General features: G+C 50.1%; 1 protein-coding gene across 6 annotated transcripts in view; it reads right to left on the bottom strand.

The window, feature by feature from the left end:
• ZFHX3 (zinc finger homeobox 3) overlaps window positions 1–20,509 on the bottom strand; it is a 288,156-nt gene that overhangs the window by 231,835 nt on the left and 35,812 nt on the right. For 3 of the 6 annotated variants that reach the window (XM_044932122.2, XM_006060374.4, XM_025268969.3), the window contains exon 1: window positions 18,100–19,404. The exons of the other annotated variants lie outside the window; for them this stretch is intronic. The gene's annotated coding sequence lies outside the window, so the exon portion shown is untranslated. Of the gene's footprint in view, window positions 1–18,099; window positions 19,405–20,509 lie in introns of those variants that run through there. 6 annotated transcript variants of the gene reach the window in all.

Here is a 20,509-nt window from a genome sequence, read left to right as displayed (position 1 = left end):
TCAAGCTCCGGCTTCTTCACCTCCATCCTGAAAAGACAACTGCCAGCCCACCAGGTTCATGAGAACAGAAGCACCTCCAAGTGAAACCTCCCATCGGAGAAACGAGCCTGTTTCTCCTTTTGCAGTCAAGACCTCAGCCTAATCAGGAGCTGGAAAACACTACCCATGGAAGCGCGGGACAGTCATTCAAGAGGAATCACGCCAGGACCAGAGCCAGGACCAGAGCCAGAAGACATACCCAGGTGTGGCCAGGCAAGCTCTGATTCCGAGAGATAACAGGGTTCCACTGCCCGGGGCAGGCCTAATGCTGGAGCAGCCACACACCGGGTCTGGGGTCCTCCCAACCCACAGGCGAACTGGGCACGGTGTGCAGCCGGTGCCACACCCAAGGGTGGGTGAGCCAGCAAGTGCCAAGATTCAGGAGGAGACTGTTTCACTGAAGAGCTGGCATCAGCCTCCAATGTTCCCCACTGTCAACCTCAGATGCCTTGGAACCACTCAACTCACGGGACCCCACCTGTTGCCCCCGGAGGAGCCAGTGGACAAGACTGTGCCTCCCCCGCCCCATCCGGCCCGGCCGACAAGGGGCCGTGGGCAGCCGGGGAGAACCAGCACGCCCTTCCACTGCCCCGGGGCACCCAGAATTTGCCTAATTGAACATTAACAAGTTGCTACAATAAAGTTCCTCTGTTGTGAGCTAGGAACCTTCTCGGCAACAACAACAGAAGTCTTGTTACAAACCGCTCTCTAAAGCCAGGCCTCAGCCTCAACAGGTGTGAACAAGATTTAAACACCTCCTACAATACAATGCAATCCAAACAAAGGGGAAAGTCAATCCCAACCTCCTGGGGTGAACCTTGTCTAACATCTTCTTCACTCATGCAGCCCAAGGGAGCCAAGTGAACGCGTGGAGAGACTGTCTCCAGGCCGGGCAAGGAGACCTAACCAACCCTGAAGCAGGTCTCTCTGCCACTCCAGACCAGCCACCAGCCTGGTCACCCTCTAGCAGAAGACGAGGCTATGAACGCCTCACATGCAATCCTGGGCCCCCACACGCACGTTCCATCCACCCCTACCTCGGCCAGCTGGTAGACCATTCTGGCGAGCTTCCTACACTCCTGGCCCCTAGCTCAGCGCTCGGCTCTTCTATGAGACAGGTAAGCAGAGGAGGAGATCCCCAGGTCCCAGGGTCTGAGCCGTTCTTTCTCCTAAAGGGGGCCTGGGCAAGTCCTAACACATCCTCCTGCTGAATGCTGGGGAAGAGATGAGACTCTGGGACTGGATTTATCATTAAAAATTTTTTGAGGGCCGCTCCGGGTAGAAACACAGGAGGGGTGTGTGTTGGACAAGGAGGAATTATCCCTCCCATTGATTTTCCGCTCTGGAGTATTAGAGAGAACACAGCATTTATCTGGAGATTTCTTCCCAAAGCCAACCACATCAACGGGACTTGAAAGGGCTTATCTGCAACCGCCATCACTGCGAAAAGTGGGCACCCCAGTAGGGAACTCGATGAGCCCCACAGTTCCATGGTGACATCTTGAAGCCCTTGTTATTGTTACTCGACTTCAAATGAGTGAGCGAGAAGGCAGAGAGGGGAGTGGCAGAGGGGGCACGGTGGGCAAGAGTGACAAAGGACAAAGAAGGGAATTCTCTCTCCCCCAGGCCTCTGCTCCAATGAGAACACAAAACGACTCCGGAACAAAACCCGAAAAAAAGCAGCAAGCACATACGCAGGCCTCCAGCCATTCCTATTTTGGGCACCCGTCCTCTGTTCTCCTTTTCCAAACTCTTGGGCATTTTTTTTAAAGTGATAAACACTAATAATCCAGCTTTTGATCCTAACTCTCCTCCTCTCCCAGTGCAAGAGAAAAGCTGTCGGCACTTTTTTCCCCCAAGTGAGAGAAAGCCGTGAAACATGCCAGGGAGACCTCCGATGGCAGCTACCCTCCACTTTTTCTACCTCCAAACTCCAGGCAAAGTCAAGGGTAAGAGTGACCTGCAGGCTTGTGGATAAAATGTTCGTGACCACCATGATGGAATTTGTTTTCCAGAAATTTTTACTAATGAACCTTGGAGCACAAAAACCAATCCCAGGCAAGGAGTCACAAGCTGGCTCATTTTCCTCCGTGCTCCCCGTTCTCCGACCTGGCTAGGCAGGCAAAGGCCCCCAGGCTCATGGAAAGCTAGCAGCCTGCTCACAACGACAACAAATAAAGGTTCAAAGGCTCAAGTCCCCTTTCCAGGTAGCTGGGAAGATGTAATTGGTGAGGCAGGAGATTAGAAATATCGGCAGCCTCTAAGTAAGACTTTAATTTACTGGCAGATCAATAGAGCTGGGGTTATATTGGCAAAGTGTCCACAGCTCTATTGACTCACGCAATGCCTCTTATCAATTTATCAGAAATCTGGAAGTCAGAAGATATTGTTTGAAGGGAAACGAAGAAAAAAAGAGACAGGGAGCAACAAGACAAGCGCCTGAGCAGTTAGAAAATGGGGTCCCCGATCATGAACCTGGTACCAAGAGTTTTTACATCAACCTGTCTCCTGGAATGGAAGCCGGTATAATGCGACTCAGAGTTAACCTGACCCCCTAACAGCCCCCTCAGCCTTCTCACATGATTCCATTTTCCATGAACCTTGGGTTCTGAGGGGCTAGAACCCTACCAAAGCAGATGCCATTTGTTTATTAGTCTCGGCAAGGAGCTACTCCTTCTGTGGGGTCAATGTTTCCCATCCAAGTTGCAGGCAATTCACATGCACCTCTGTTTTCTTCACATTCTGGTCCTTCTCCGGGTCTGCCTTAGCCAGAATTCTTCATTTTAGCTTCTTTCCCACCAATCCATAGAAAAGATTTTAAGTAAAGGGGACATCTATCCTAGCATCCCAATCCTCTCCAGGGCTCATGAAGTACCAATCAAACTAACCATGGCACTTGGTCTCAGAAGCATAAAGAAGAGAGACTCAAGTTCCAGCAATCACCGACAAGGATATGCAAGTTTTCATGAATAATTAATCTTCATGGAAAGGGTTTTGAAATATCCAGGTAGTGGAAAGACCAAGGAAGAAGTAAACATTAACACTTTACCAAACCTAATCATCCACATCAGTGAAGGCAGGATGCAGGAAGATGCAAAGGAAGTTTGTATTTCTATCAGATAACCCTGGGTGGGGGGTGGAGGGGCAGATATTGGAGAGAGAGAGAGGACTTGCTGCATTCCAGTTATCAGGAGGCGGAAGGGAAGAGCGACTTGACTTGGAGGACCCACGACCTGCTTTTGACAATCCATTTTGGTTCCTGCCTCATACAACAAATTTCTGCTTAATTGCTGTTTTGCATTTCGTTGAGACATCGAGTAAACAGTACTTAAGTGTTTCCAGACAAAAACAATAACTCACTAATGACTAAGGCCCTGCTAATTAAAATACCCCTGTGATGGCGTGACTGGACTCAGAGCCACCACAGGGAACAGAACTGCCCCGGCCTTGAACACATGAACCAGAAAGCAAACGCATGGGGCAGTGGTGGAGGTGACGGGTGACTGCTCCTTCAGGTCACAATGCCCTCTGGTTGCAAAGAAGGAAGCTCCTTACTGGAAGGAGACGGGGTGGAGGGGAGGGGAGGGGAGGGGAAGGAGTTGGGAGTGGGGGTGTGAGGGTGCTCCCTAACAGAAGGTGTGTTCTAGAACCTTGTGGGTGAAGTAACCTGGCATGACCCTCAGGAGTTCACATGATCACTTGAAGGGGGGGAAAAAAAAACGTGTCTGACCTTATTACAGGAGAAAACAAGATGTGTGAAACTGACCTGAGAGACCCTTCCCCAGAGACCACCCTTCTTACCAGCAGGAATGTCCAACTACACTGTGGGGAAAAAAAAGAAAAGACTGAGAAAGAATGAAGCAAAGGTATATGGTGCCACCTGATCTGTGAGAAAGTATTAACTTGACCAAACAGTCAAGATTCACAGTGCATTTGACAAAGCAACAGGGACGCAGAAAACGTCTCTTCCTCCCCAAATGAGAGATCAAAATAACCAGGCTTCCCCTTAACAGAAGCCGTGCTCTCTGCTCTCATCCACGTTCAGTCCTAGGGATGGAGGCCTCCAAACACCGCTCTTTAAGTCTCAGCATTCGAAACCAAAGGAAAAAAAGAGAAAGGAGGCACGGAAGCCCTGGGGCTTGCAGAGGACCTTATCTTCCCCCGGGCAGGTTAAAGACCTGCTGGTTAGCAAGAGAGGGGGTGGGGACAGCCATTGAAACCGCAGGGGCCTAATACCCATTTGTATTCACACTCGGAGCCTTTAGGGATGTAAAATCGGAGAGGATGAACTGTTTACATTCACCTAATGCTCGAGTAAACAAATCAGGGCCTGAGCGGAGGAGGGCTTTCCGGGCAGGGCTGTGGCCAGACCCCTTTCTGAGCGGGGTGGCAGGGCAGGGGGAGGGAGGGCACACGGCTGCTGCTGGCACATCTGCCATCAGGGGCTGGGCTCCCCTCCCCACCCCTGCTTCTCCCCACTGGCAAGCCGGCACCTTCCTTGATCCCATGCAGCCCATCAGGATTGCACCCACAGAGGCCACAGAAGCTTCCAGAAAAGCACAGGGTGCCCTTGGTTCAGGACTGCCAGCAGGCACAGAGGAGGAGCGGGCTGCAGACTTGCCCCCGACGGGGCCTAGCAGAGCATTTTAAGCCACAAGACCAAGACGGGGAGCAGAGCCCCTCACTGGAGAAGGGGCCTTGCCCCACCCCCAACCGGGCCAGCCAGGGCCACCACACCACCCACAGTGGCCTTGGAGGAAGGAGGTCAAAAAAGGAAAGGCCTGGCCAAGAGTGCCTGGGGACAGGGCTTAAACACCCAGCACCAGAGAGAAACTTTCCTCTCCTGCAGGGGCCTGGGGTGGGCGGGTGGGGGTCCCTCAACATCACTGGTATCCAAGAACGACACCTCAGGAGAGACCCCCACCCCCAGAGTCCCCACATCATCGGGGAGTGGCTGAAGGGAACCAGGAGCTGTTTAATGTCCCAGGGCAAGGCCTGACCAAATCCTCTAAACTCCAACAGTTTCAACTTGACTGGGGGGAAGGGAGGGGGTGGGGGGGTCCTGGCACTCCTTTTAAATGCAGATTTGAACTTTTCACCCGGGGTCAGACAGCTGCGCTCCTCCAGCCCCAGCAGAGGCCGGCGCCGCGGCCACTCAACCTCACACTTTCACAGTTTTTTTTTTTTTTTTTCCCCTCTGCCTGCACAGGAGGTCGGCCCATTGAAGGAATTAGATACCCCCCTTCCCTAAAACTCCAAACCCACACTCGCCTCTCAGCTTACCAGGGGCACAAATCCCACTGGAGGCCCAGGGATGGGCCAGGGCTGGCTGGGCGCCCTGGACACAGCGACGGCGAAGGGAGAGGGTCCTTATCACATGCATCGACTAAGGAATGCTGAGATCAATAGTGAGGAAACCCCGGCGCTCAGCCACTGCTCAGCAAGGAGACGCTTCCTCCCCTCCGCGGGACAGGGTTCCCAGCTGCTCTCCTCCGGCAGAAGCCGGATGACAGCCATCCTTGCTATTCTACTCATCGGGATTGTACTGTTAGTCAGACTTATCTAACTTCGAGAAGAAGTCCCTTCAGGAGCAAGCAAAAGAAAAATATGACCAACCTTTAAAAAAAAAAAAAAAAAAGAGTCTAGGCTGGGACTCCTTGCCTCTATCATATCCCTTCCCTTATCCTCATGTGCAAGGCTGTTTCTGATTTTTCCTTATCACCCTCTGCCTCTCCCTTTCTCTGCCTCCAACCAGAAAGGCCCACTGGCCCTAGATGGTGAAAGAGGACTCTCCACTGTGTGGCCTTAAGATAACATGAGAGGGACTTCCCTGGCAGTCCAGTGGTTAGGACTCTGTGTTTCCAATAATGCAGGGGGTGTGGGTTTGATCCCTGGTTGGGAAATTAAGACCAACATGCTGCAGTGTGGCCAAAAGGAAGAAAAGAAAAAGGTAATGTGAGAAATCCGAAATCTGAATAAAACCAGGGGAAGAAGAGGAGGGGGGTCTCTTGTTGGGATTGGGGACCAGGTCAATAGCAGTACGTGGGCAGCAGAGAAGCCCCCCAAAAACAGGCCCCTCTAAGCCACAAGCCACGTGGGCCCAGGCCAACTAACCCAGGAAGCCTGTGTGATTGATGTCCGAGAGGAGAACGCAATGACTACCCACAAGTCCAATGTCCTCTGTCCTGCCACTGACTAGTAACCCGCCATGGACAGAGTGAACTGGATGGCTTCCAGAAGCTCCCTGCAGCCCTGCCATGCTGAGGGCGCAAACAAAGAGGGGGTGACGCAGGAGACAAGGCTGCTGCAGTAAATGCACCAGCGCTCACACAGCTACAAGCTGTCCTGCCCTCTCTCTGGGGCTAGGACCACCTTGCTGCCACTGCTGCCGTTCTTTGTTGGGAATGGCCTTCAGAGCCAGGTGGGTACCTCCACCGGCCACCTGTGAACCGAGAAACGGTTTAAGAAAGGTTTGCGTGGCCTCCTAACAATCCCATGAGGATGCCAGCAGACTTGGGTGACTTTTAGAGAGGAAAGCATGTGCAGATGCAGCCTGCACCCCCTGAACCCCAGGAAACAGAGGCAGCCCCCCAGTAAACGGAGGCAGCAGTCACAAGAGACGGGCGGTGACTCAGCTCCACCAATGTAATGTCTCAGAAGAGCCCAGGGCGCCATCCTGCAATACCAGCTCTGCCCTGTCTGACAGTCAGCCACTAGGCCCTCAGGGCTACTGAGCCGATGAAAGGAGGCTGGTCCAAAATGAAAGAAGGCCGCAAATATAAAATACACGTGGGATTTTTTTTTTTTTTTTTGAGGATGCAAAATGTCTCACTGATAGTTTTCTTTATATTGATAACATGTTAAAATGATAACATTTCAGATATACTAGGCTACAGAAAATATAATTAAAATTCATTTCACCAGTTTTTTTAACATGGATACTAGAAAGTTTTAAATTATGTACATAACTCCTGTACTGTATTTCTATTGGACAGCACTATTCTAAAACTTCAGTCTGGCTTTCAACTTCAGACTCAGCCAGCAGTTCGGTGTTCAGGACTAAGAATTTTCTCGTCTATTCTGAACATCCCCCCTAAAGCTACAACGTTCCGACTCCCAAGTGATACTTCTAATTGTGCTGAAAAATCTTAGTATCCAAATCAAATCGTTTATACTGGCAATTTGGCAATGGATTAAGGGGTGGCAGGGTAGGGGAGGAGGAGGAAGAAAGTCAGCTGTGCATTAGAAGCTGAACAAGGCCAGTGGAGTGACATGCCCTCTTTCAAAATGTTATCAATTACGTCTGAGGCCGATCTTTTTGCTTTGAAAAAAAAAATAATAAAAAGTTGTTTATTGTGGTTTGGTTCAAGGATTGCCCATTACAAGGCTGGCTGGCCTCCTCCTCCGGCTGAATTTCTCACTATGGAGAGCAGACTTCTCCCTTTTAACTGCTCTTCCTATAAAACATGCCCAGCAGGATGCTGGTCCCCACCCCCACACATACACACACACTGTAAAGTATGTGAGGAAGGGAAGGCGGAGCAAGGGGCAGAGAACACACAGACACGGCCCCTTTCCTCTCAGACAGTACCCGTCCTACCAGGAGGGATCCCGGGCCAGTCTCATTTCTCCATGTAAATGAACTTTTTGGCCACCTCCTCAGAGAAGAAAAGCTGCACAGATGCGGAAGGCCCATCCTGGGGCACACAATTACAGCCATTTGCATTCCTCCAGAGGCAGGATTAGCACAGGAATGTGCTTTGCAGCTTTGTGGGGGGAAAAGGAGTTTAGGAAGAAAGAAATAGGGGGGGTGCCTATTTCTCCCCAGTCTGTCCATCCAAAGCTCGATGATACACTTCCAGTTCTCTGAGAGTCAGAAAGTGGAAATAACTCCTACTCAGGCTTACTAAAGAGCGGGGAGGGTGAAAAGGCCTGAGAGGGGGAGTGAGGGGGGGTACTGCGTGTATGAGAACTGCCCCTCCTGGTGCTTTGATCCCCTCGGTCGCTAGGAGAAACCAACTTTTCTCCTAGGGTTAATCAAAACCAAATTACTCAGGAATGTGGCAGGACAGGTCTGAGCTTCCAGGTCCCTTTGTCTCTGAGGATTTAAAATGAAAAAATAAAAAAAATTTTAAAGCAGATGGCAGTGGCTTACAAGATAGGTAACGTGAAAATGTTCTGAAGGAACATCTGACCATATCCCCCCACTCTAAAAAAAAGGAAGCTATCTACAAACCTACTCCAATCTATCCATCAAGAGGTTCCAAACTCAGAAGAACTTCCTGTTTTCTTATCACCCCTCAAGAAAGAACCCCTCCACAAACCTGTATCTAGTCAAAGAAGAAATAAGAAATAAGCAAGACTTTGCTGCCAGTGGGGCTGCAAACCTGATTATAAAATGTATCATGGGAAGTACAGTCCCTCGAACTTAAGAACACACATTTTTCCTGAACAAAGTCTGGGAGTAGTCTGCAAGGTCCTTCCTTGGAATTCTGGGGTAGGAAGGAGACAGCATCCAGTCGTGGGGACCTGGTAAACTTGGGGATCTCTTTAAGGTCTAAGAAAGGGGGTGTTGAGGGAATGGCTCGGTTCAGGGATGAAAGGACCTTGTAGGGTATCAGAAGATACTGCTGGCACATCTGTAGTCCAGAAATGGCTGGGAACTCGCTGCCCAAAGCTGCCTTGTTTACTAGCAAAGTGTGCCGCCAGGGGTGCTGGCCCGGCCCGGCCCAGCCCAGCCACACCGGTTCAAGAACTCCAGAGGCAACAGGAAAAGGCTGACTGACCTCAGAGATGAAAGAAACCTGGGGCTCAGGGCTATATTAAGGACTCCACACCTCCTGCCCGGTCACATCCTTGGCAGGCTTGTGTCACCGAGCAATGTGTGGGCCCACGCTCCCGGGCTCCTGGAAACTTCATAGTGCAACGCCCGGCGGCATTATAATTAGGGGTGGCAAGGAGAGACACACAGCGCGCCCAGGAGCAGACCAGTGGCTCTCTGCATCATAAAATGACGCTAGGCTTCACTGCAGAACCTGACCAGCTGCCCCCCATGCCCTCCCCCTCCAAAAACTAAGATAAACAAAGAGAGCACCACCAGTTAAGCTACAGAGCCTGGACTCAAAAGATAAAATGAGGCCAACATTCAGGCCTGACTACCAGCTTGCCATAAATTGTAACTGGCCCTCGGCCTATGGTTATCTGGGAGGTTGCACTAAAGTAACTTTTAAAATACTCTTCACCTTATCTTCAGGCCCAGTCAAACACACACATACATCACCCGTCTTAGATCTCTGCCATTAGTGTTCCATTTAGACTTTCCAAAACAAGGTCATCCCAGTAGGCCCGTCCCCTGTTTCCGGTCACAGCTGCGGACTTTCACCCCCTTCTCCAACAAAAGGGACCTTGTACACAAAATTAACCCGAACCATTAGTCTGTGCGGTGTGAGAGAGTACACTGAGCCCTTGGAATTATTTACCCTCCTCCCAGGCTGGCCCAGGGTGCTCCCCCACAGAGGCCGGGGGAGCTTCCCTAGAGATTAGAGGCTCTGCTCCCTGGGCCCCAGCTCCACACAGCTGCATCTGTGCAGCCAAGGCCCCAGTTTGCAGAGAATAAACACAAAGCCCCTTTTTTTTTCTTTTCTTTTTTCTTTTTTTTTTTTTAAGAAAAGAAGAAAAAAAAACTTGCTCCCGTGGTGTGATTCCACAGCTGGAAAGGGCCACAGTCATTCTGGATATTGTTGAGCTGTCCAACACGGTGGCCACCACAAAACCATCCCAGATGGGGCTGTGCTGTCCAATATGGTGGCCACCGCTCATCTGCCACTGCTGAGCACTGGCAACAAGGCAAGTCCCAACTGCTACGGTGAGAAAGTCATGCCAATACTGTGCGGAAAAAGACATTTAAACTTCACTGCACCTGTTTCTTTTTTACTTTTCTATTAACGTGACTCCTAGCAAGTGTACAATTACAGATGGGGCCTGAGTTCTATTTCTCCAGGACAGCCCTCCTGGGGACGAAAATGTCACAGCCTGGAACACCAGCCCATGGCTGTGCCCTTAAAGGAAAGAGTCTTAATGTTTCAATGCTAAAGTGACCATGAAATTAAGCAAATGGCAACAACTGATATCAGCTAGGTCAAATCACAGACTTTAAGAGAACGCTCAACAAATATGTGTAACTCAGAGGCGGCAGGAATCTACCATCTTTTTATCCAAGAGAAAACAAACGTAGTCTCTAGCCCAGTGGTTCTCCATGCCTGCCAAGGAGACATTGGGTGATTCCTGGAGACATTTTTGATGGGGAGTTGGAGTTGGGGAGCAGGGACTCCTGGTATCTGACCTGGAGAAATGAGGGACACCCCTGACAACAAAAATTATCCAGCCTCCAATGTCAACCATGCCCCCACACACAATCGGACAAGGTTGATCTGAGGTCCACACAGTCATACTTTTAATACTCAGATTTCCAGGGGCAGGGGGCTGGAGGCGGCATCTCTCTGCACAATGGCTTCTCTGCAGGGCTCGGAAGTGGGCCCAGGTTTTAGTGGTACCCACAACGTGGGAATATGAAAGTCATAATGATGTTAAAACAATATTCACTTTCTCACCAGACTGAGAACTGAGTTTCAATGGCTGAAAGGTCTGGACAGCTGTTTTTCAGGTTATTTGATAGAAAATGGGGTTTAAAAGCTCAGAGCAGTAAAGTAACTATACTCCAATTAAAAAAAAAAAAAAACTCAGTACAACATGAGCCAGACCCCCCCCACTCTGCACGCAGAGTGACACCTCCCATGGAGGCTCTGAATGAGGCGAGCCCCTGACGTGCTCAGCTCTCCAGCCCTGACCACACAGGTTCCTGGGCCGGGCCACAGAGCCGTGGAGGAGCTGAGACCGACCCTGCAGGGACAGGAAGAGGACAGGGCTGCACGGAGAAGGCCAAGACAGGAAGAACCCAGGGATGAATGTGAACAGCCCCTTTTCATGGAGCCAGGCTGGGAGGCTTGGCAGGAAGGGGGGTGGAGGGGGGGAGGGCACATGATAATTAACTCAGCAAGTTGATAGTATTTGCATATAAATGCCTCCACAAATCACTACAAACAAGCCAGGACAAGTCAGGCCTATTAGCATATACAAGCCAGCCCAGGAAGGCCTCTCTAGGTGGGTCATTGAGTGGGCTGCTCACTTCGAAGGCCGCCTGTCAGCTTGGGGTGGGGGGCACGTGAGGGGAGGACAGAGACACTGCGTCTATTTCAGACCCTTTCACTCTTGAACGCAGTTGCAGGATGTCAAAAGGAGTTGGCTTTATTCCCAGCCCCTAAGGGCAAAGCAGAAGAAATGCTGGACCTTTGCGTTTCTTCCTTCCAGGGTGTTGCGAAGCAGAAGGGAGCCAGGGCCATCAAACAAAACAAACACAAAGGGAAGGATATGCAGATGGGAACGAACATTCATGGAGAGGCTACTGAAAATGCACCGGGAAGACTTGTTTTCTACTTCCTTTCATTCCCTCTTGAGGGGTGAGGTGTGCGTTATGCCCGTTTCACAAAGGAATGAAGCAGTAAGGCTCAGAGAGGTTGCATGGTGGGTGCACAGTCACGCTGCCAGGCCGGAACAGAGCCGGGCCTCCACGCCTGCGACCCCTGCGGAGGGGTCTGGGCTAGAGCAGAGTGGAGAATAGAAGCTGGCTTCTCAAAGGGCAGGCTCATTTGATCCATCTCTGCTTCTCCCAGGGCAATGGAGTGTGGACACCAGCATGCCCATTTCAAGGGCTGACTCATAAGCGGCACTCTGATCCTGACCTGGCCCCTACCTGTCATACTCGTAATTATCTCACTTCTTCCACCAACAAGCAAGACCGCACCTCCCTCCAGTTAGACACTTAGATTTCCTTTAGCAGCCAGCATCTTCAATGTCTGGACAAATGTTAGATTCGCCAGCAAGTGAGAAATAAACCAAAGGTCCTTTCCCAAAAGGTGTAAAAGTTCTCTGCTTTCTCCCAAAGACATTTCAACCTCTGGTTTCGTATGTGTTGCAAGAAAAATCAGCTTCAACCTCCTCTCTGGAAAAGCGAGGGGGAGGGGAAGCCTTATTATTTTCAAGGCTGCACTCTTCACCTGCAACTACCTTTTAAAAGTAAGGCAGGTGGGCCTAGGTAACATGTACTCATGGAGTCAGGTACACAGACTGACAGCCTTCCCTGGACAAGCATTTCATATCTGGTGTGAAAGTGACACCATCCGGGAACCTGGCAGAGCAGGGGCGGCAACTGAAACCAGTTGCTTTCGCAGCGACATCAACCTTCTAAGACACAGGATCCACGGGCCTCCTCTTTATGTCCACAAGTTGACACTTTAGCAACCGGGCAGATGTTTCACAGGGAGACGTGGCGATGTTACAGGGAAAGCAAAAAACATTCCCCCTACCAGCCAAATGCACATTAAGAACCAAGGCCCTGAGCCAAAGAGCCTTTTAGGAAGAGGGCCTGAAATGGTGGCAGAGGCTTGCATTGTTTCTTGAGCAGTTAAGAAAAACTGTTTAAAAAAAGAAAAAATGACAGGAAAAGTTGCTGAGAAGGAGGGAAAAAAAGGGCATACATGTGTTCCTTAGCACATTTTCATCAGGAAAAGTTGTCCAAAACAGGCTGCTGAGAAACCGTTTTGTGTGGAAAGCAAGTAAGTTGAGGACTACACATCTGCACTTTTTATAGGCTTACAGGAGTTTAAACTCTTTTGTAAAGAGCTTTTTATGTACTGAATCAAGGCTCCCATATTTGAATAGGGATCTACATGACTGGGGTTGGGTGGGGGTGGGGGGATAGGCTGAGGCCCGAAATCAAGGATCAAATTAAGCAACCCCAGTCTTTTCTTCACTCAGCTCATCTGACTCTGGCCTTTCCACTACGGAGACTCAAAGAAGACAGAGAGCCTCCTGGAATTGTAACACAGAAATTCAGAGCCTACAGTGTAGCAGAGGTGTGCATGGGCGACAGTTCTCATTCAAAATCCAGCTCTACCAATAGGCTCAGACGTTTTCTCCAGCCACATTCCTGGATAAAGTCGGCACAACTAAGAACACAGCAAAGCTGCCTTTTTTTTTTTTTTTTTTTTGCCCACTCCCAAAGACCCACAAGTAATTGGTTCAGCCTTTCTCTTTAGCTAACACCCCTCCCAACACACACACACACACACACACACACACACACACACACACACAGTAGGAGGTCTGAGTAGTCACCAACTCCTGCCTCCAGAAGCACAGAAGTGGGGGGCAGGCGGGGGTGGGGGTGGGGGGGCAAGTTTCACTCCCAGATCAAAGGTTTGTGGCCGAAATCACTTTCAGGACAGCGCGTGAAATCGGCAGCAGATGAAAATTCCACCGTCTTTTCACAGCGTCCAATGGAGCCAGCTTCCCCAGTTCAGAGTCTGCCTACAGATGACAGAAGATACTCCATAACTCCCAACTGTTGCCCCAAAAGACCCACTTAAAATTAAAGACAAGATAATCATTGAAGAAAGCCTTTAAAGCCATTATGTGATTAGCAGGATGGGAGGAGAGAGGGATCTCGGGGTTTCTCCATCTTCCCAAGGCACAGCCTACAAGGGGAGCTGACGGATTCCGTTCCAAACCTGCAGCAGCCAGAAGGGGCAACGGGCAGGAGGGGAGTATATGGTTTGCACACCCCATTCCTCCCTTCCTTGGAAGCCTTAGACCAACTTCAGGGAGGGAAGAGGATGGTGAAGTCTTGGAGGTGACACATGTGTTAACACCCAAACTCAAACAGAGAGGAACTGAACCTTCTAAGACCCCACCCCCAGGACACAGGAGGCTAGCTAAGGCCCCTCTGGAGGGGCACACATCAAAACCTGCGTGCATTAATTCCGGTGTTGACAAGACTGCGTGGCGACCCTCCTGTGCGAAGGGAGAAGGGCTCACCCAAAGGCAGATTAAGCCCCAGTGTTTTGTTAAGAGGCCCCTGTCTGAGGTTAAAACCAACAACACAGCAGTCTTCTGAAATGAAGTCAAATTTGCCATCTAGCAAACTCTGTTTCTTTCTCTTTTTTTGTTCAGACCCTTATTCTTGCAAAAGCAAGAAACTACAGGAATTAAGGGTGAAAGAAGGGCAGCAACATCGAAGGAAACAAAAAATCACCTTTTAAAAGTGATAAATAAGCCAAGCCACCTTCCTTGGGCACAGACTTCTCTGGAAACACACCCATCACTGCTATGACCACTCACGGCCTTGTCCTCACCATCTTGTCCCCTGGCCCCAAAGAATGAAAACCAGAAAAAAAGCATTCACACTGTCTCACTGCCTCTGAAGCTTTAGCACAATACTGCTGTCAATTCCCCAGTTCCTATCCATATAAGAGTCATTTACTTTATTAGCTAAAGGAAAAAAAAGCCCTCTAACATCTGACTGTCAGTTCACACATGTTCAAAGAGAACAATCTGGCAGCCAACTTTAAATCATATAGAAGAGAAATCTGACAGTTGTTGATTTTGCAGTTTTCCTCCTTAATCTGGACTTTGAGAGTGGCCTGCCAATGAGCCAAGATTTTTGCCTGGGTCTCTCCCTTGGGGCAGTCTGACTCAATCTCAGCTTCTGTGTGTGTGTTCCTCAATGCGAGCAGTCTGAGGACTCGGCACACTGCTTTGGACAGAAAAGGCACCTTTTAATATTTGATTGAGACTAGCTCCTGCGGAGGGATTCTCTTGCCTGGATTCTATTAAAACTAAGTCTCCATTTCCCTGACTACAGTTTCTAACCCAAGCAGAGGATGGTGGTTCTGAGCTGTGCTGTGATTTCTAAAACAACCACCTTTAACAACCAAAATCTCATACCAGAACCCTTCAATACCCCTATGAAGCCCACAGTAATGGAAGCTGCCTTCTTGCTGTGTTTTTAAGGTAACGCCCCATCCTGGTTAATTACACCAGCCTTGGGAACCAGAGAAGGCCAGCAGGCTCAAGCACTACAGAAATAGGCCAGGCTAAGAGCAGGCAACGATTTTAATGACAAACGCAAGTATAAACCACAGCACATACTGTACTTCTTGAGGTTACTAATGTTCAGCGTCAGGTACATTATCTCTGGAATACCAGCAAGTGTGAGATGGAGCCTGCAAGTTTCTTCAGGCCAGAGTCACCACTGCCTCCCCTGTAAGACCAGGAGGCAAACCCTTCCAGTTAAGAGGCAAGGTGAGCTCCTCTAAAAAGTGGGTGTCAAGACAATTGACTTTTCCCTTAGAATAATTCCCTACCCTTTTATAAAATGTTGCTTAGTCACCTGAAAATTTACTTTTTAACATGAGACGGTTGCAACCCTGTAAAAAAAATTATTTCTTGGGTGAAGATCTGCTTTGGGCCCTGGGGTATTTCTAGGCTCTCACACTAACACTTCAGAAGCAAGGGGGGAAAAAAAAGCCCCAAGGTCCAAAAGAAACACTAGCCCACCGTGACAGTAAGGACACACTCCCTGGACCCCAGTAGGGCTGGAACTGAAGTAGCCAAGCTAAACCATATGCAGTCCCAGATAAGACTTTACTAGCAGTCTGCAGTCACAGATTTATTCTAAGGAACTAACCACCTCTGGGTCACCCAAGGTGAGCCAGGCTTGTCCAGGGAGTGTCTTGCGCCAGGGAGTGTCTTACTAATCATCATTTAAAGTTGTAATGATGAAAACTGAAATCTCGCTTAGTTTAGCTCCTGGCCACTGGGAGCCCAATTGGCACTGAACTGATATGGCAGTTAAATGCAACCCTAGAGCAGCAAGAAGGCAGGCGCGGCAGCGTCCTGTTGGGAAGAGTCAAACAGAGGCCTGCTGAGAATTCTGTTTTATTTGGGTCCCTTCCACCCTCCCTGAGTATTCGTTTGTGCAAATAAAAGACTGAAGGGAAGAAACCAAAAATTAAAGTTTCAGGTGGCTGGGGAAGCAGCTCAGAATTTTTTTTTTTTTTTCTATTTTGGAAGAGTTAGCAAGTGTTTCTCAATAGTTTCCTGTCAATCAAAACTGTTCTCAGGAGAACTGGAAAATAGCAGCTCTATCCCATAGAAAATGCAGCCATTTCAAAAGAGAGTTGGGAAAAGGAGGTGACCCATGTCATCAAGACAGGAGGTCTCTAAGTCACTTAATTCCTTGTGATTCCAAAAGGACTGTTTTTAAAGTGTAAAAGTGCTTGCTTCTGCCTCTGCCCCATGTTGTTAAATAACACTTGTGTAATTAAATAAAAGAGCAAAATGTGACCCTAGCCCATTCTGAGAGGCACTTACATGCTCTCTGAAAACATGCTGTAAACTAAATGCAGACAACCTCCTTAGTCCTGTAATTTAAGGAAGAGAGAGAGGGAAAGTTTCTCTTGGCCTTCACAGCCACATGCCTCTGAGAGGGGGCCTTTGGGGTCTCAGCGAAGGAGAGTGCACACAAATACAGGTGTGCAAACATCCAGGTATGGCCCTCTCTCTAATGACCCTGTTCTTGAAACCCTTAGATTATTTAGAACCCTGTCTAAATAGGGTTAGAACCCTAGACAGGGTTCTCCTGACTTCCCTTACATTCCACCATCTCTGTTTCCTAATTGCTTTTCGGGTTGGGTAACAAGAAGGATTCAGAACCTCAGGCTGCCAGTGACTGTTCTGATAGCAAGGAACAGGCTGGTCTCGGCCTTTCCTGATCAGGTTGCCCTGCAAGGTGTATGTTTTCCTCTCAGATGCAGCCTCTGCCCTCTCACTCACGCTTCCCTCTCCAGCCCGGTCTACTGGAGCTCGTGATTTTTAGGGTTTCCCCTTGAAACCTATCCAGAAACCACAGGCATTAAAAGAACATGAGGGTTTGACACCTCCTGAATTTAGGAATGAGGGGACTCCGGGGGCCAACTCTGCGAACTCACACCTGCTGTTTGATGGCAGAGAAATGAAGTTCCCCGGCTAGCGCGAGCTCGAAATTATACTCTTATTTAGTGACCTTTCCCCAAGGATCGCAAAGCATGGGATGAAGTAAGATGACGTGTAACTTTCTCACTATCTACCTTCAAGGCTCAAGGTTGTTTTCCTTGTTTTGCCTTCATGCATTCCACCATGGCAGGCCCTGGCCTGAGGGAGAGGCCTTCTCTCCGTGCCCACGTGGGACCATGTGCCCTCTCTGAGATTATCTGTCAGCGGCTTTCAGAGTCCTCAAGGCCACTTAAATGACACAAATAGAAGGCAGGAGAGAAGACCCTCTTGGATTCACCTGCTAACTCTTTTCATTTAAACCAGTTTATATACCATGCACCACTGTGCCAGGCAAAGCACTCTTAAGACTACACCAGGCAAAGAACTGTAATCTTTGCCCTCCAGGAATGTTCTCATCATTATAACACAGGTATGTCCAAAGCAGAAAGCACCATTTTCCAGAAAGTTCTTTCCCTTCCCGCTCACCATGATTACTTTTTTTTTCTTCTTTTACTGACCTAACTTGGGCCTTCCTCCTCTTTTTTAACAGGACAAACATCTAAGTTTTCTCTCTCTCTTTCTCTCTCTCTCTCAACCACCCCCCTCCCTACAGAAATGAAGGCTGCTCTGGTTTTTCCAGAGGGCCAACCAACTCAAAGTAGAGGGTGGGCTAGTCAGTCTCCAAAGGTGCCTCCCGCTCCAAAGCTCTGATTCTCCCTTTAATTACTCTCCAATAAGCGCACTGGTCACACTGTTTCCAACTGGCCAGTGACTTCTCCTGCAATGAAGAGCGTGTATTTTTCGGCGGCGGAACTCAAACTTCTAAATGACGCCAGCACCGCAAATATTCAGAAGGCAGGAACTAATCCAAAAGCAAAATTAGGAAGGCAGGAGGGAGGAGAGGAAAAGATGAACGGGAGGAAGGAGGGAGGGCTTTACTCTATGCCCAGCAGAATTCAGAGGCTCTCACCCCAGGTAGGTTCCACGTAGAGTCTAGCAGTTCAGGTGTATCCAGCCTGCCCCTCCCCCACGTGCGCCAAGAGAATGGGAAGTTCAGCCAAGACTCGCAGCACCTGCCCGCAGCTCCAGGCCGGCTGCGCGGACCGGCCGGGGGCGGGAGGCTGCACTCACCTGGCACACAAAGGCTCCGCACACCTCCGGAGGGAGGAGGCACTCGCAGGTCCGGGGGCCTCGGCGGGCGCGACAATGGGAAATTCCAGCGGCACCGAAGCCCCGAACTTACCCACCACTCCAGGCGGCCTTCTCCCCACCTCCCGCTGCCCCCGGGGCTCTAAGGTGGCTCTGGCTAGGTGCGGGGGGGCTTGGGGCAGGGGAGGGGGGCTCATGGTGGCGGCCGGGGCCGGTGGTCGCTCCTCCCCGGGAGGGAGGGTCCCCGGGCGCGCGGCGGGGATTCACCCACGGGGCGCGGCGCTCGCGTCCCCGTCCCCGGCCTGCCCGCTGCCGGCTCGCCCGCTCTCCCGCCCGGAATCGCTTTATGTAAATGAAGCTCAACTCGCAGTTTGCAGCGCGCACCGCCCGGGGAAGGGGGGCGGGCGGGGCGGGGGGCCTTCGGGGATCCACATTACACAGCAACAAAGCGGAAGGTTAATTTGAAACTCACAGCCCCGCCGCCGCTCGGCTCCCCGGGCAAAGCCTGACATCTACAGTCGTGCCGGGTGCAGGCCGGGTGCTCCGCGGCGGCCGCGCCCGCGGGGACACGGGGACACACACGGGCGCGCGAGGCCCCAGCGCTCGGCTGCGCTCCGGGGACGAGCCTCCGGGCAGGCCGGGCCTCGCGCCCGGAGACAGAGCTCCAGGCGGCTCGGCCTGCACCGCGCGAAGAACCAGCCCGGCGGGAACAAAGCCTGGTCCTCCCCAGGCGCTGACCCCTCACTCATCAAAAGTCAGGGGCCGGCCTAGAGTCGGGCGAGAAGAAAGGGACGCGCCCTCGGCCAAAACAAGAAGCCTGGGGCCTCCGAACCGGAGCCCGAGGTCTCCCGGCCCCAGCCACGTCACAGCCAGGCCACTCCAGCGTACGGACATTAGCCAATGTGGACAGGAATTTATTTGAAACACACACCCAACCTATTAACTGCTTTACAGAGCACTTCTGTTTTTCAGCTGCAGAAACTTATTAAAAAAAAAAAAAAAAAAACCTGCTCTCCATTGAGAGTTTAAGGATAGAGTTTTTCATGGGAGCGAAAGAAAGAAAAAGGAGACAGAAAGAGAGAAAAAGTCCAGTCTGCAATTAACCTTAGTGTCTTTAACAACATGCCTTAAAAAGCCACAGGTCATGTCCCTTCCTAGGGAGATTCTACCACCTGGGGCAGATTTAATGTGGCCACTCCAGTTGGTCAAAGCAGTCGCTGGACACTTTTCTATCTCCCCAGGTTCGTCTTCTCCATTCAGATAGGCAAAAGGCAGCACCACAGAAATCTCACCGGAAGTCCCCTGTCCTCCCTGCTGGAGTCCCAGGCTCAGTCTGAATTCACTCCGGATTCTCAGCACAGAAAGGCACCTGCTTTCGCCCTTTCTGAAAGCCACCCACCCCGGCTGGCCCCACAGCCCTGAGAGTCCTTTCTGACTGCACAATAATGAACCGTGCAAGTGTTAGAAATATAATAAGCTCACAAGGCGGAGGAGCTGTATGTATGGAATCGTATTAGCGTTAAGCACACACTGATGCAGGAGGGAAAGGGGCAATGAAAACTAGAAGTCATTTCTGCACAATATAATTTGGGCTCAAATTAATATAACTACCTTAACCTGTTGGGGAAGGACAGCCCCTCTCTACATTTTAGTTCAAAAAAACAGCCTCCAAAAAAAAATTTTTTTTTTCCCCCAGCTAAAGTCCAGGGAGAAAAGACTGCCTCTAGGGAATCATGTCCGATTAGGGACAAAGGACAGCACAAGCCAAATTCTGTCACACATGAGAGAGTGAGGGGGGCAGGGGGACTGGAGATGGAAAAGGGACAAGCAGAGGGTGATTTTCTAAACCAAAGTATGGCCACTGCAGAGCTGTTTCCAGACCGCCTGACTTCAGGTCCAAGAACAGGTGGTATTTTCAAAACACTATTATTTATTTTAGCCACATAAGTTGAGAACACCTTAAAGAAAACCAATTAATAATTTAATTGAAAAAGTGACTATGAATAATACATGAAGATGATGATGCTAGCAATAATGCAAGTAACATGGCACAGACAATTCAGAGATGTCTCTGGAAATGTCTTCAGGCGAGTGGAGACTTCAGGCCTCCATGTCTTACCTGGAAGCAACCCACAGCCCAGCAGATAAACACAATACAAAAATGTTTCTACTCCCAGAAAATCTAATTCTGCTGCTTTGTCTTAACTTTTATTAGCAGGCAAAAACCTCCTAATCCGGTGACATCATAAACCGAGTGGGCCAACAGATAGGTATCTTTAACAAAAATAAAAGCTGGAAAGCCCAAAGATCCAGCCATCTAGACACCTGGAAGGATTGTGGAGGTCTGGGCAGTCTGAAACTGCCATCCCAAGCGGCAGACACTTGCATCTGT

Source organism: Bubalus bubalis, chromosome 18, assembly GCF_019923935.1.
Source record: "Bubalus bubalis isolate 160015118507 breed Murrah chromosome 18, NDDB_SH_1, whole genome shotgun sequence".
Classification (NCBI taxonomy): Eukaryota; Metazoa; Chordata; class Mammalia; order Artiodactyla; family Bovidae; genus Bubalus; species Bubalus bubalis.
Note: the sequence above shows the minus strand (reverse complement) of the source record. Positions and strands in the feature narration are given on the sequence as shown.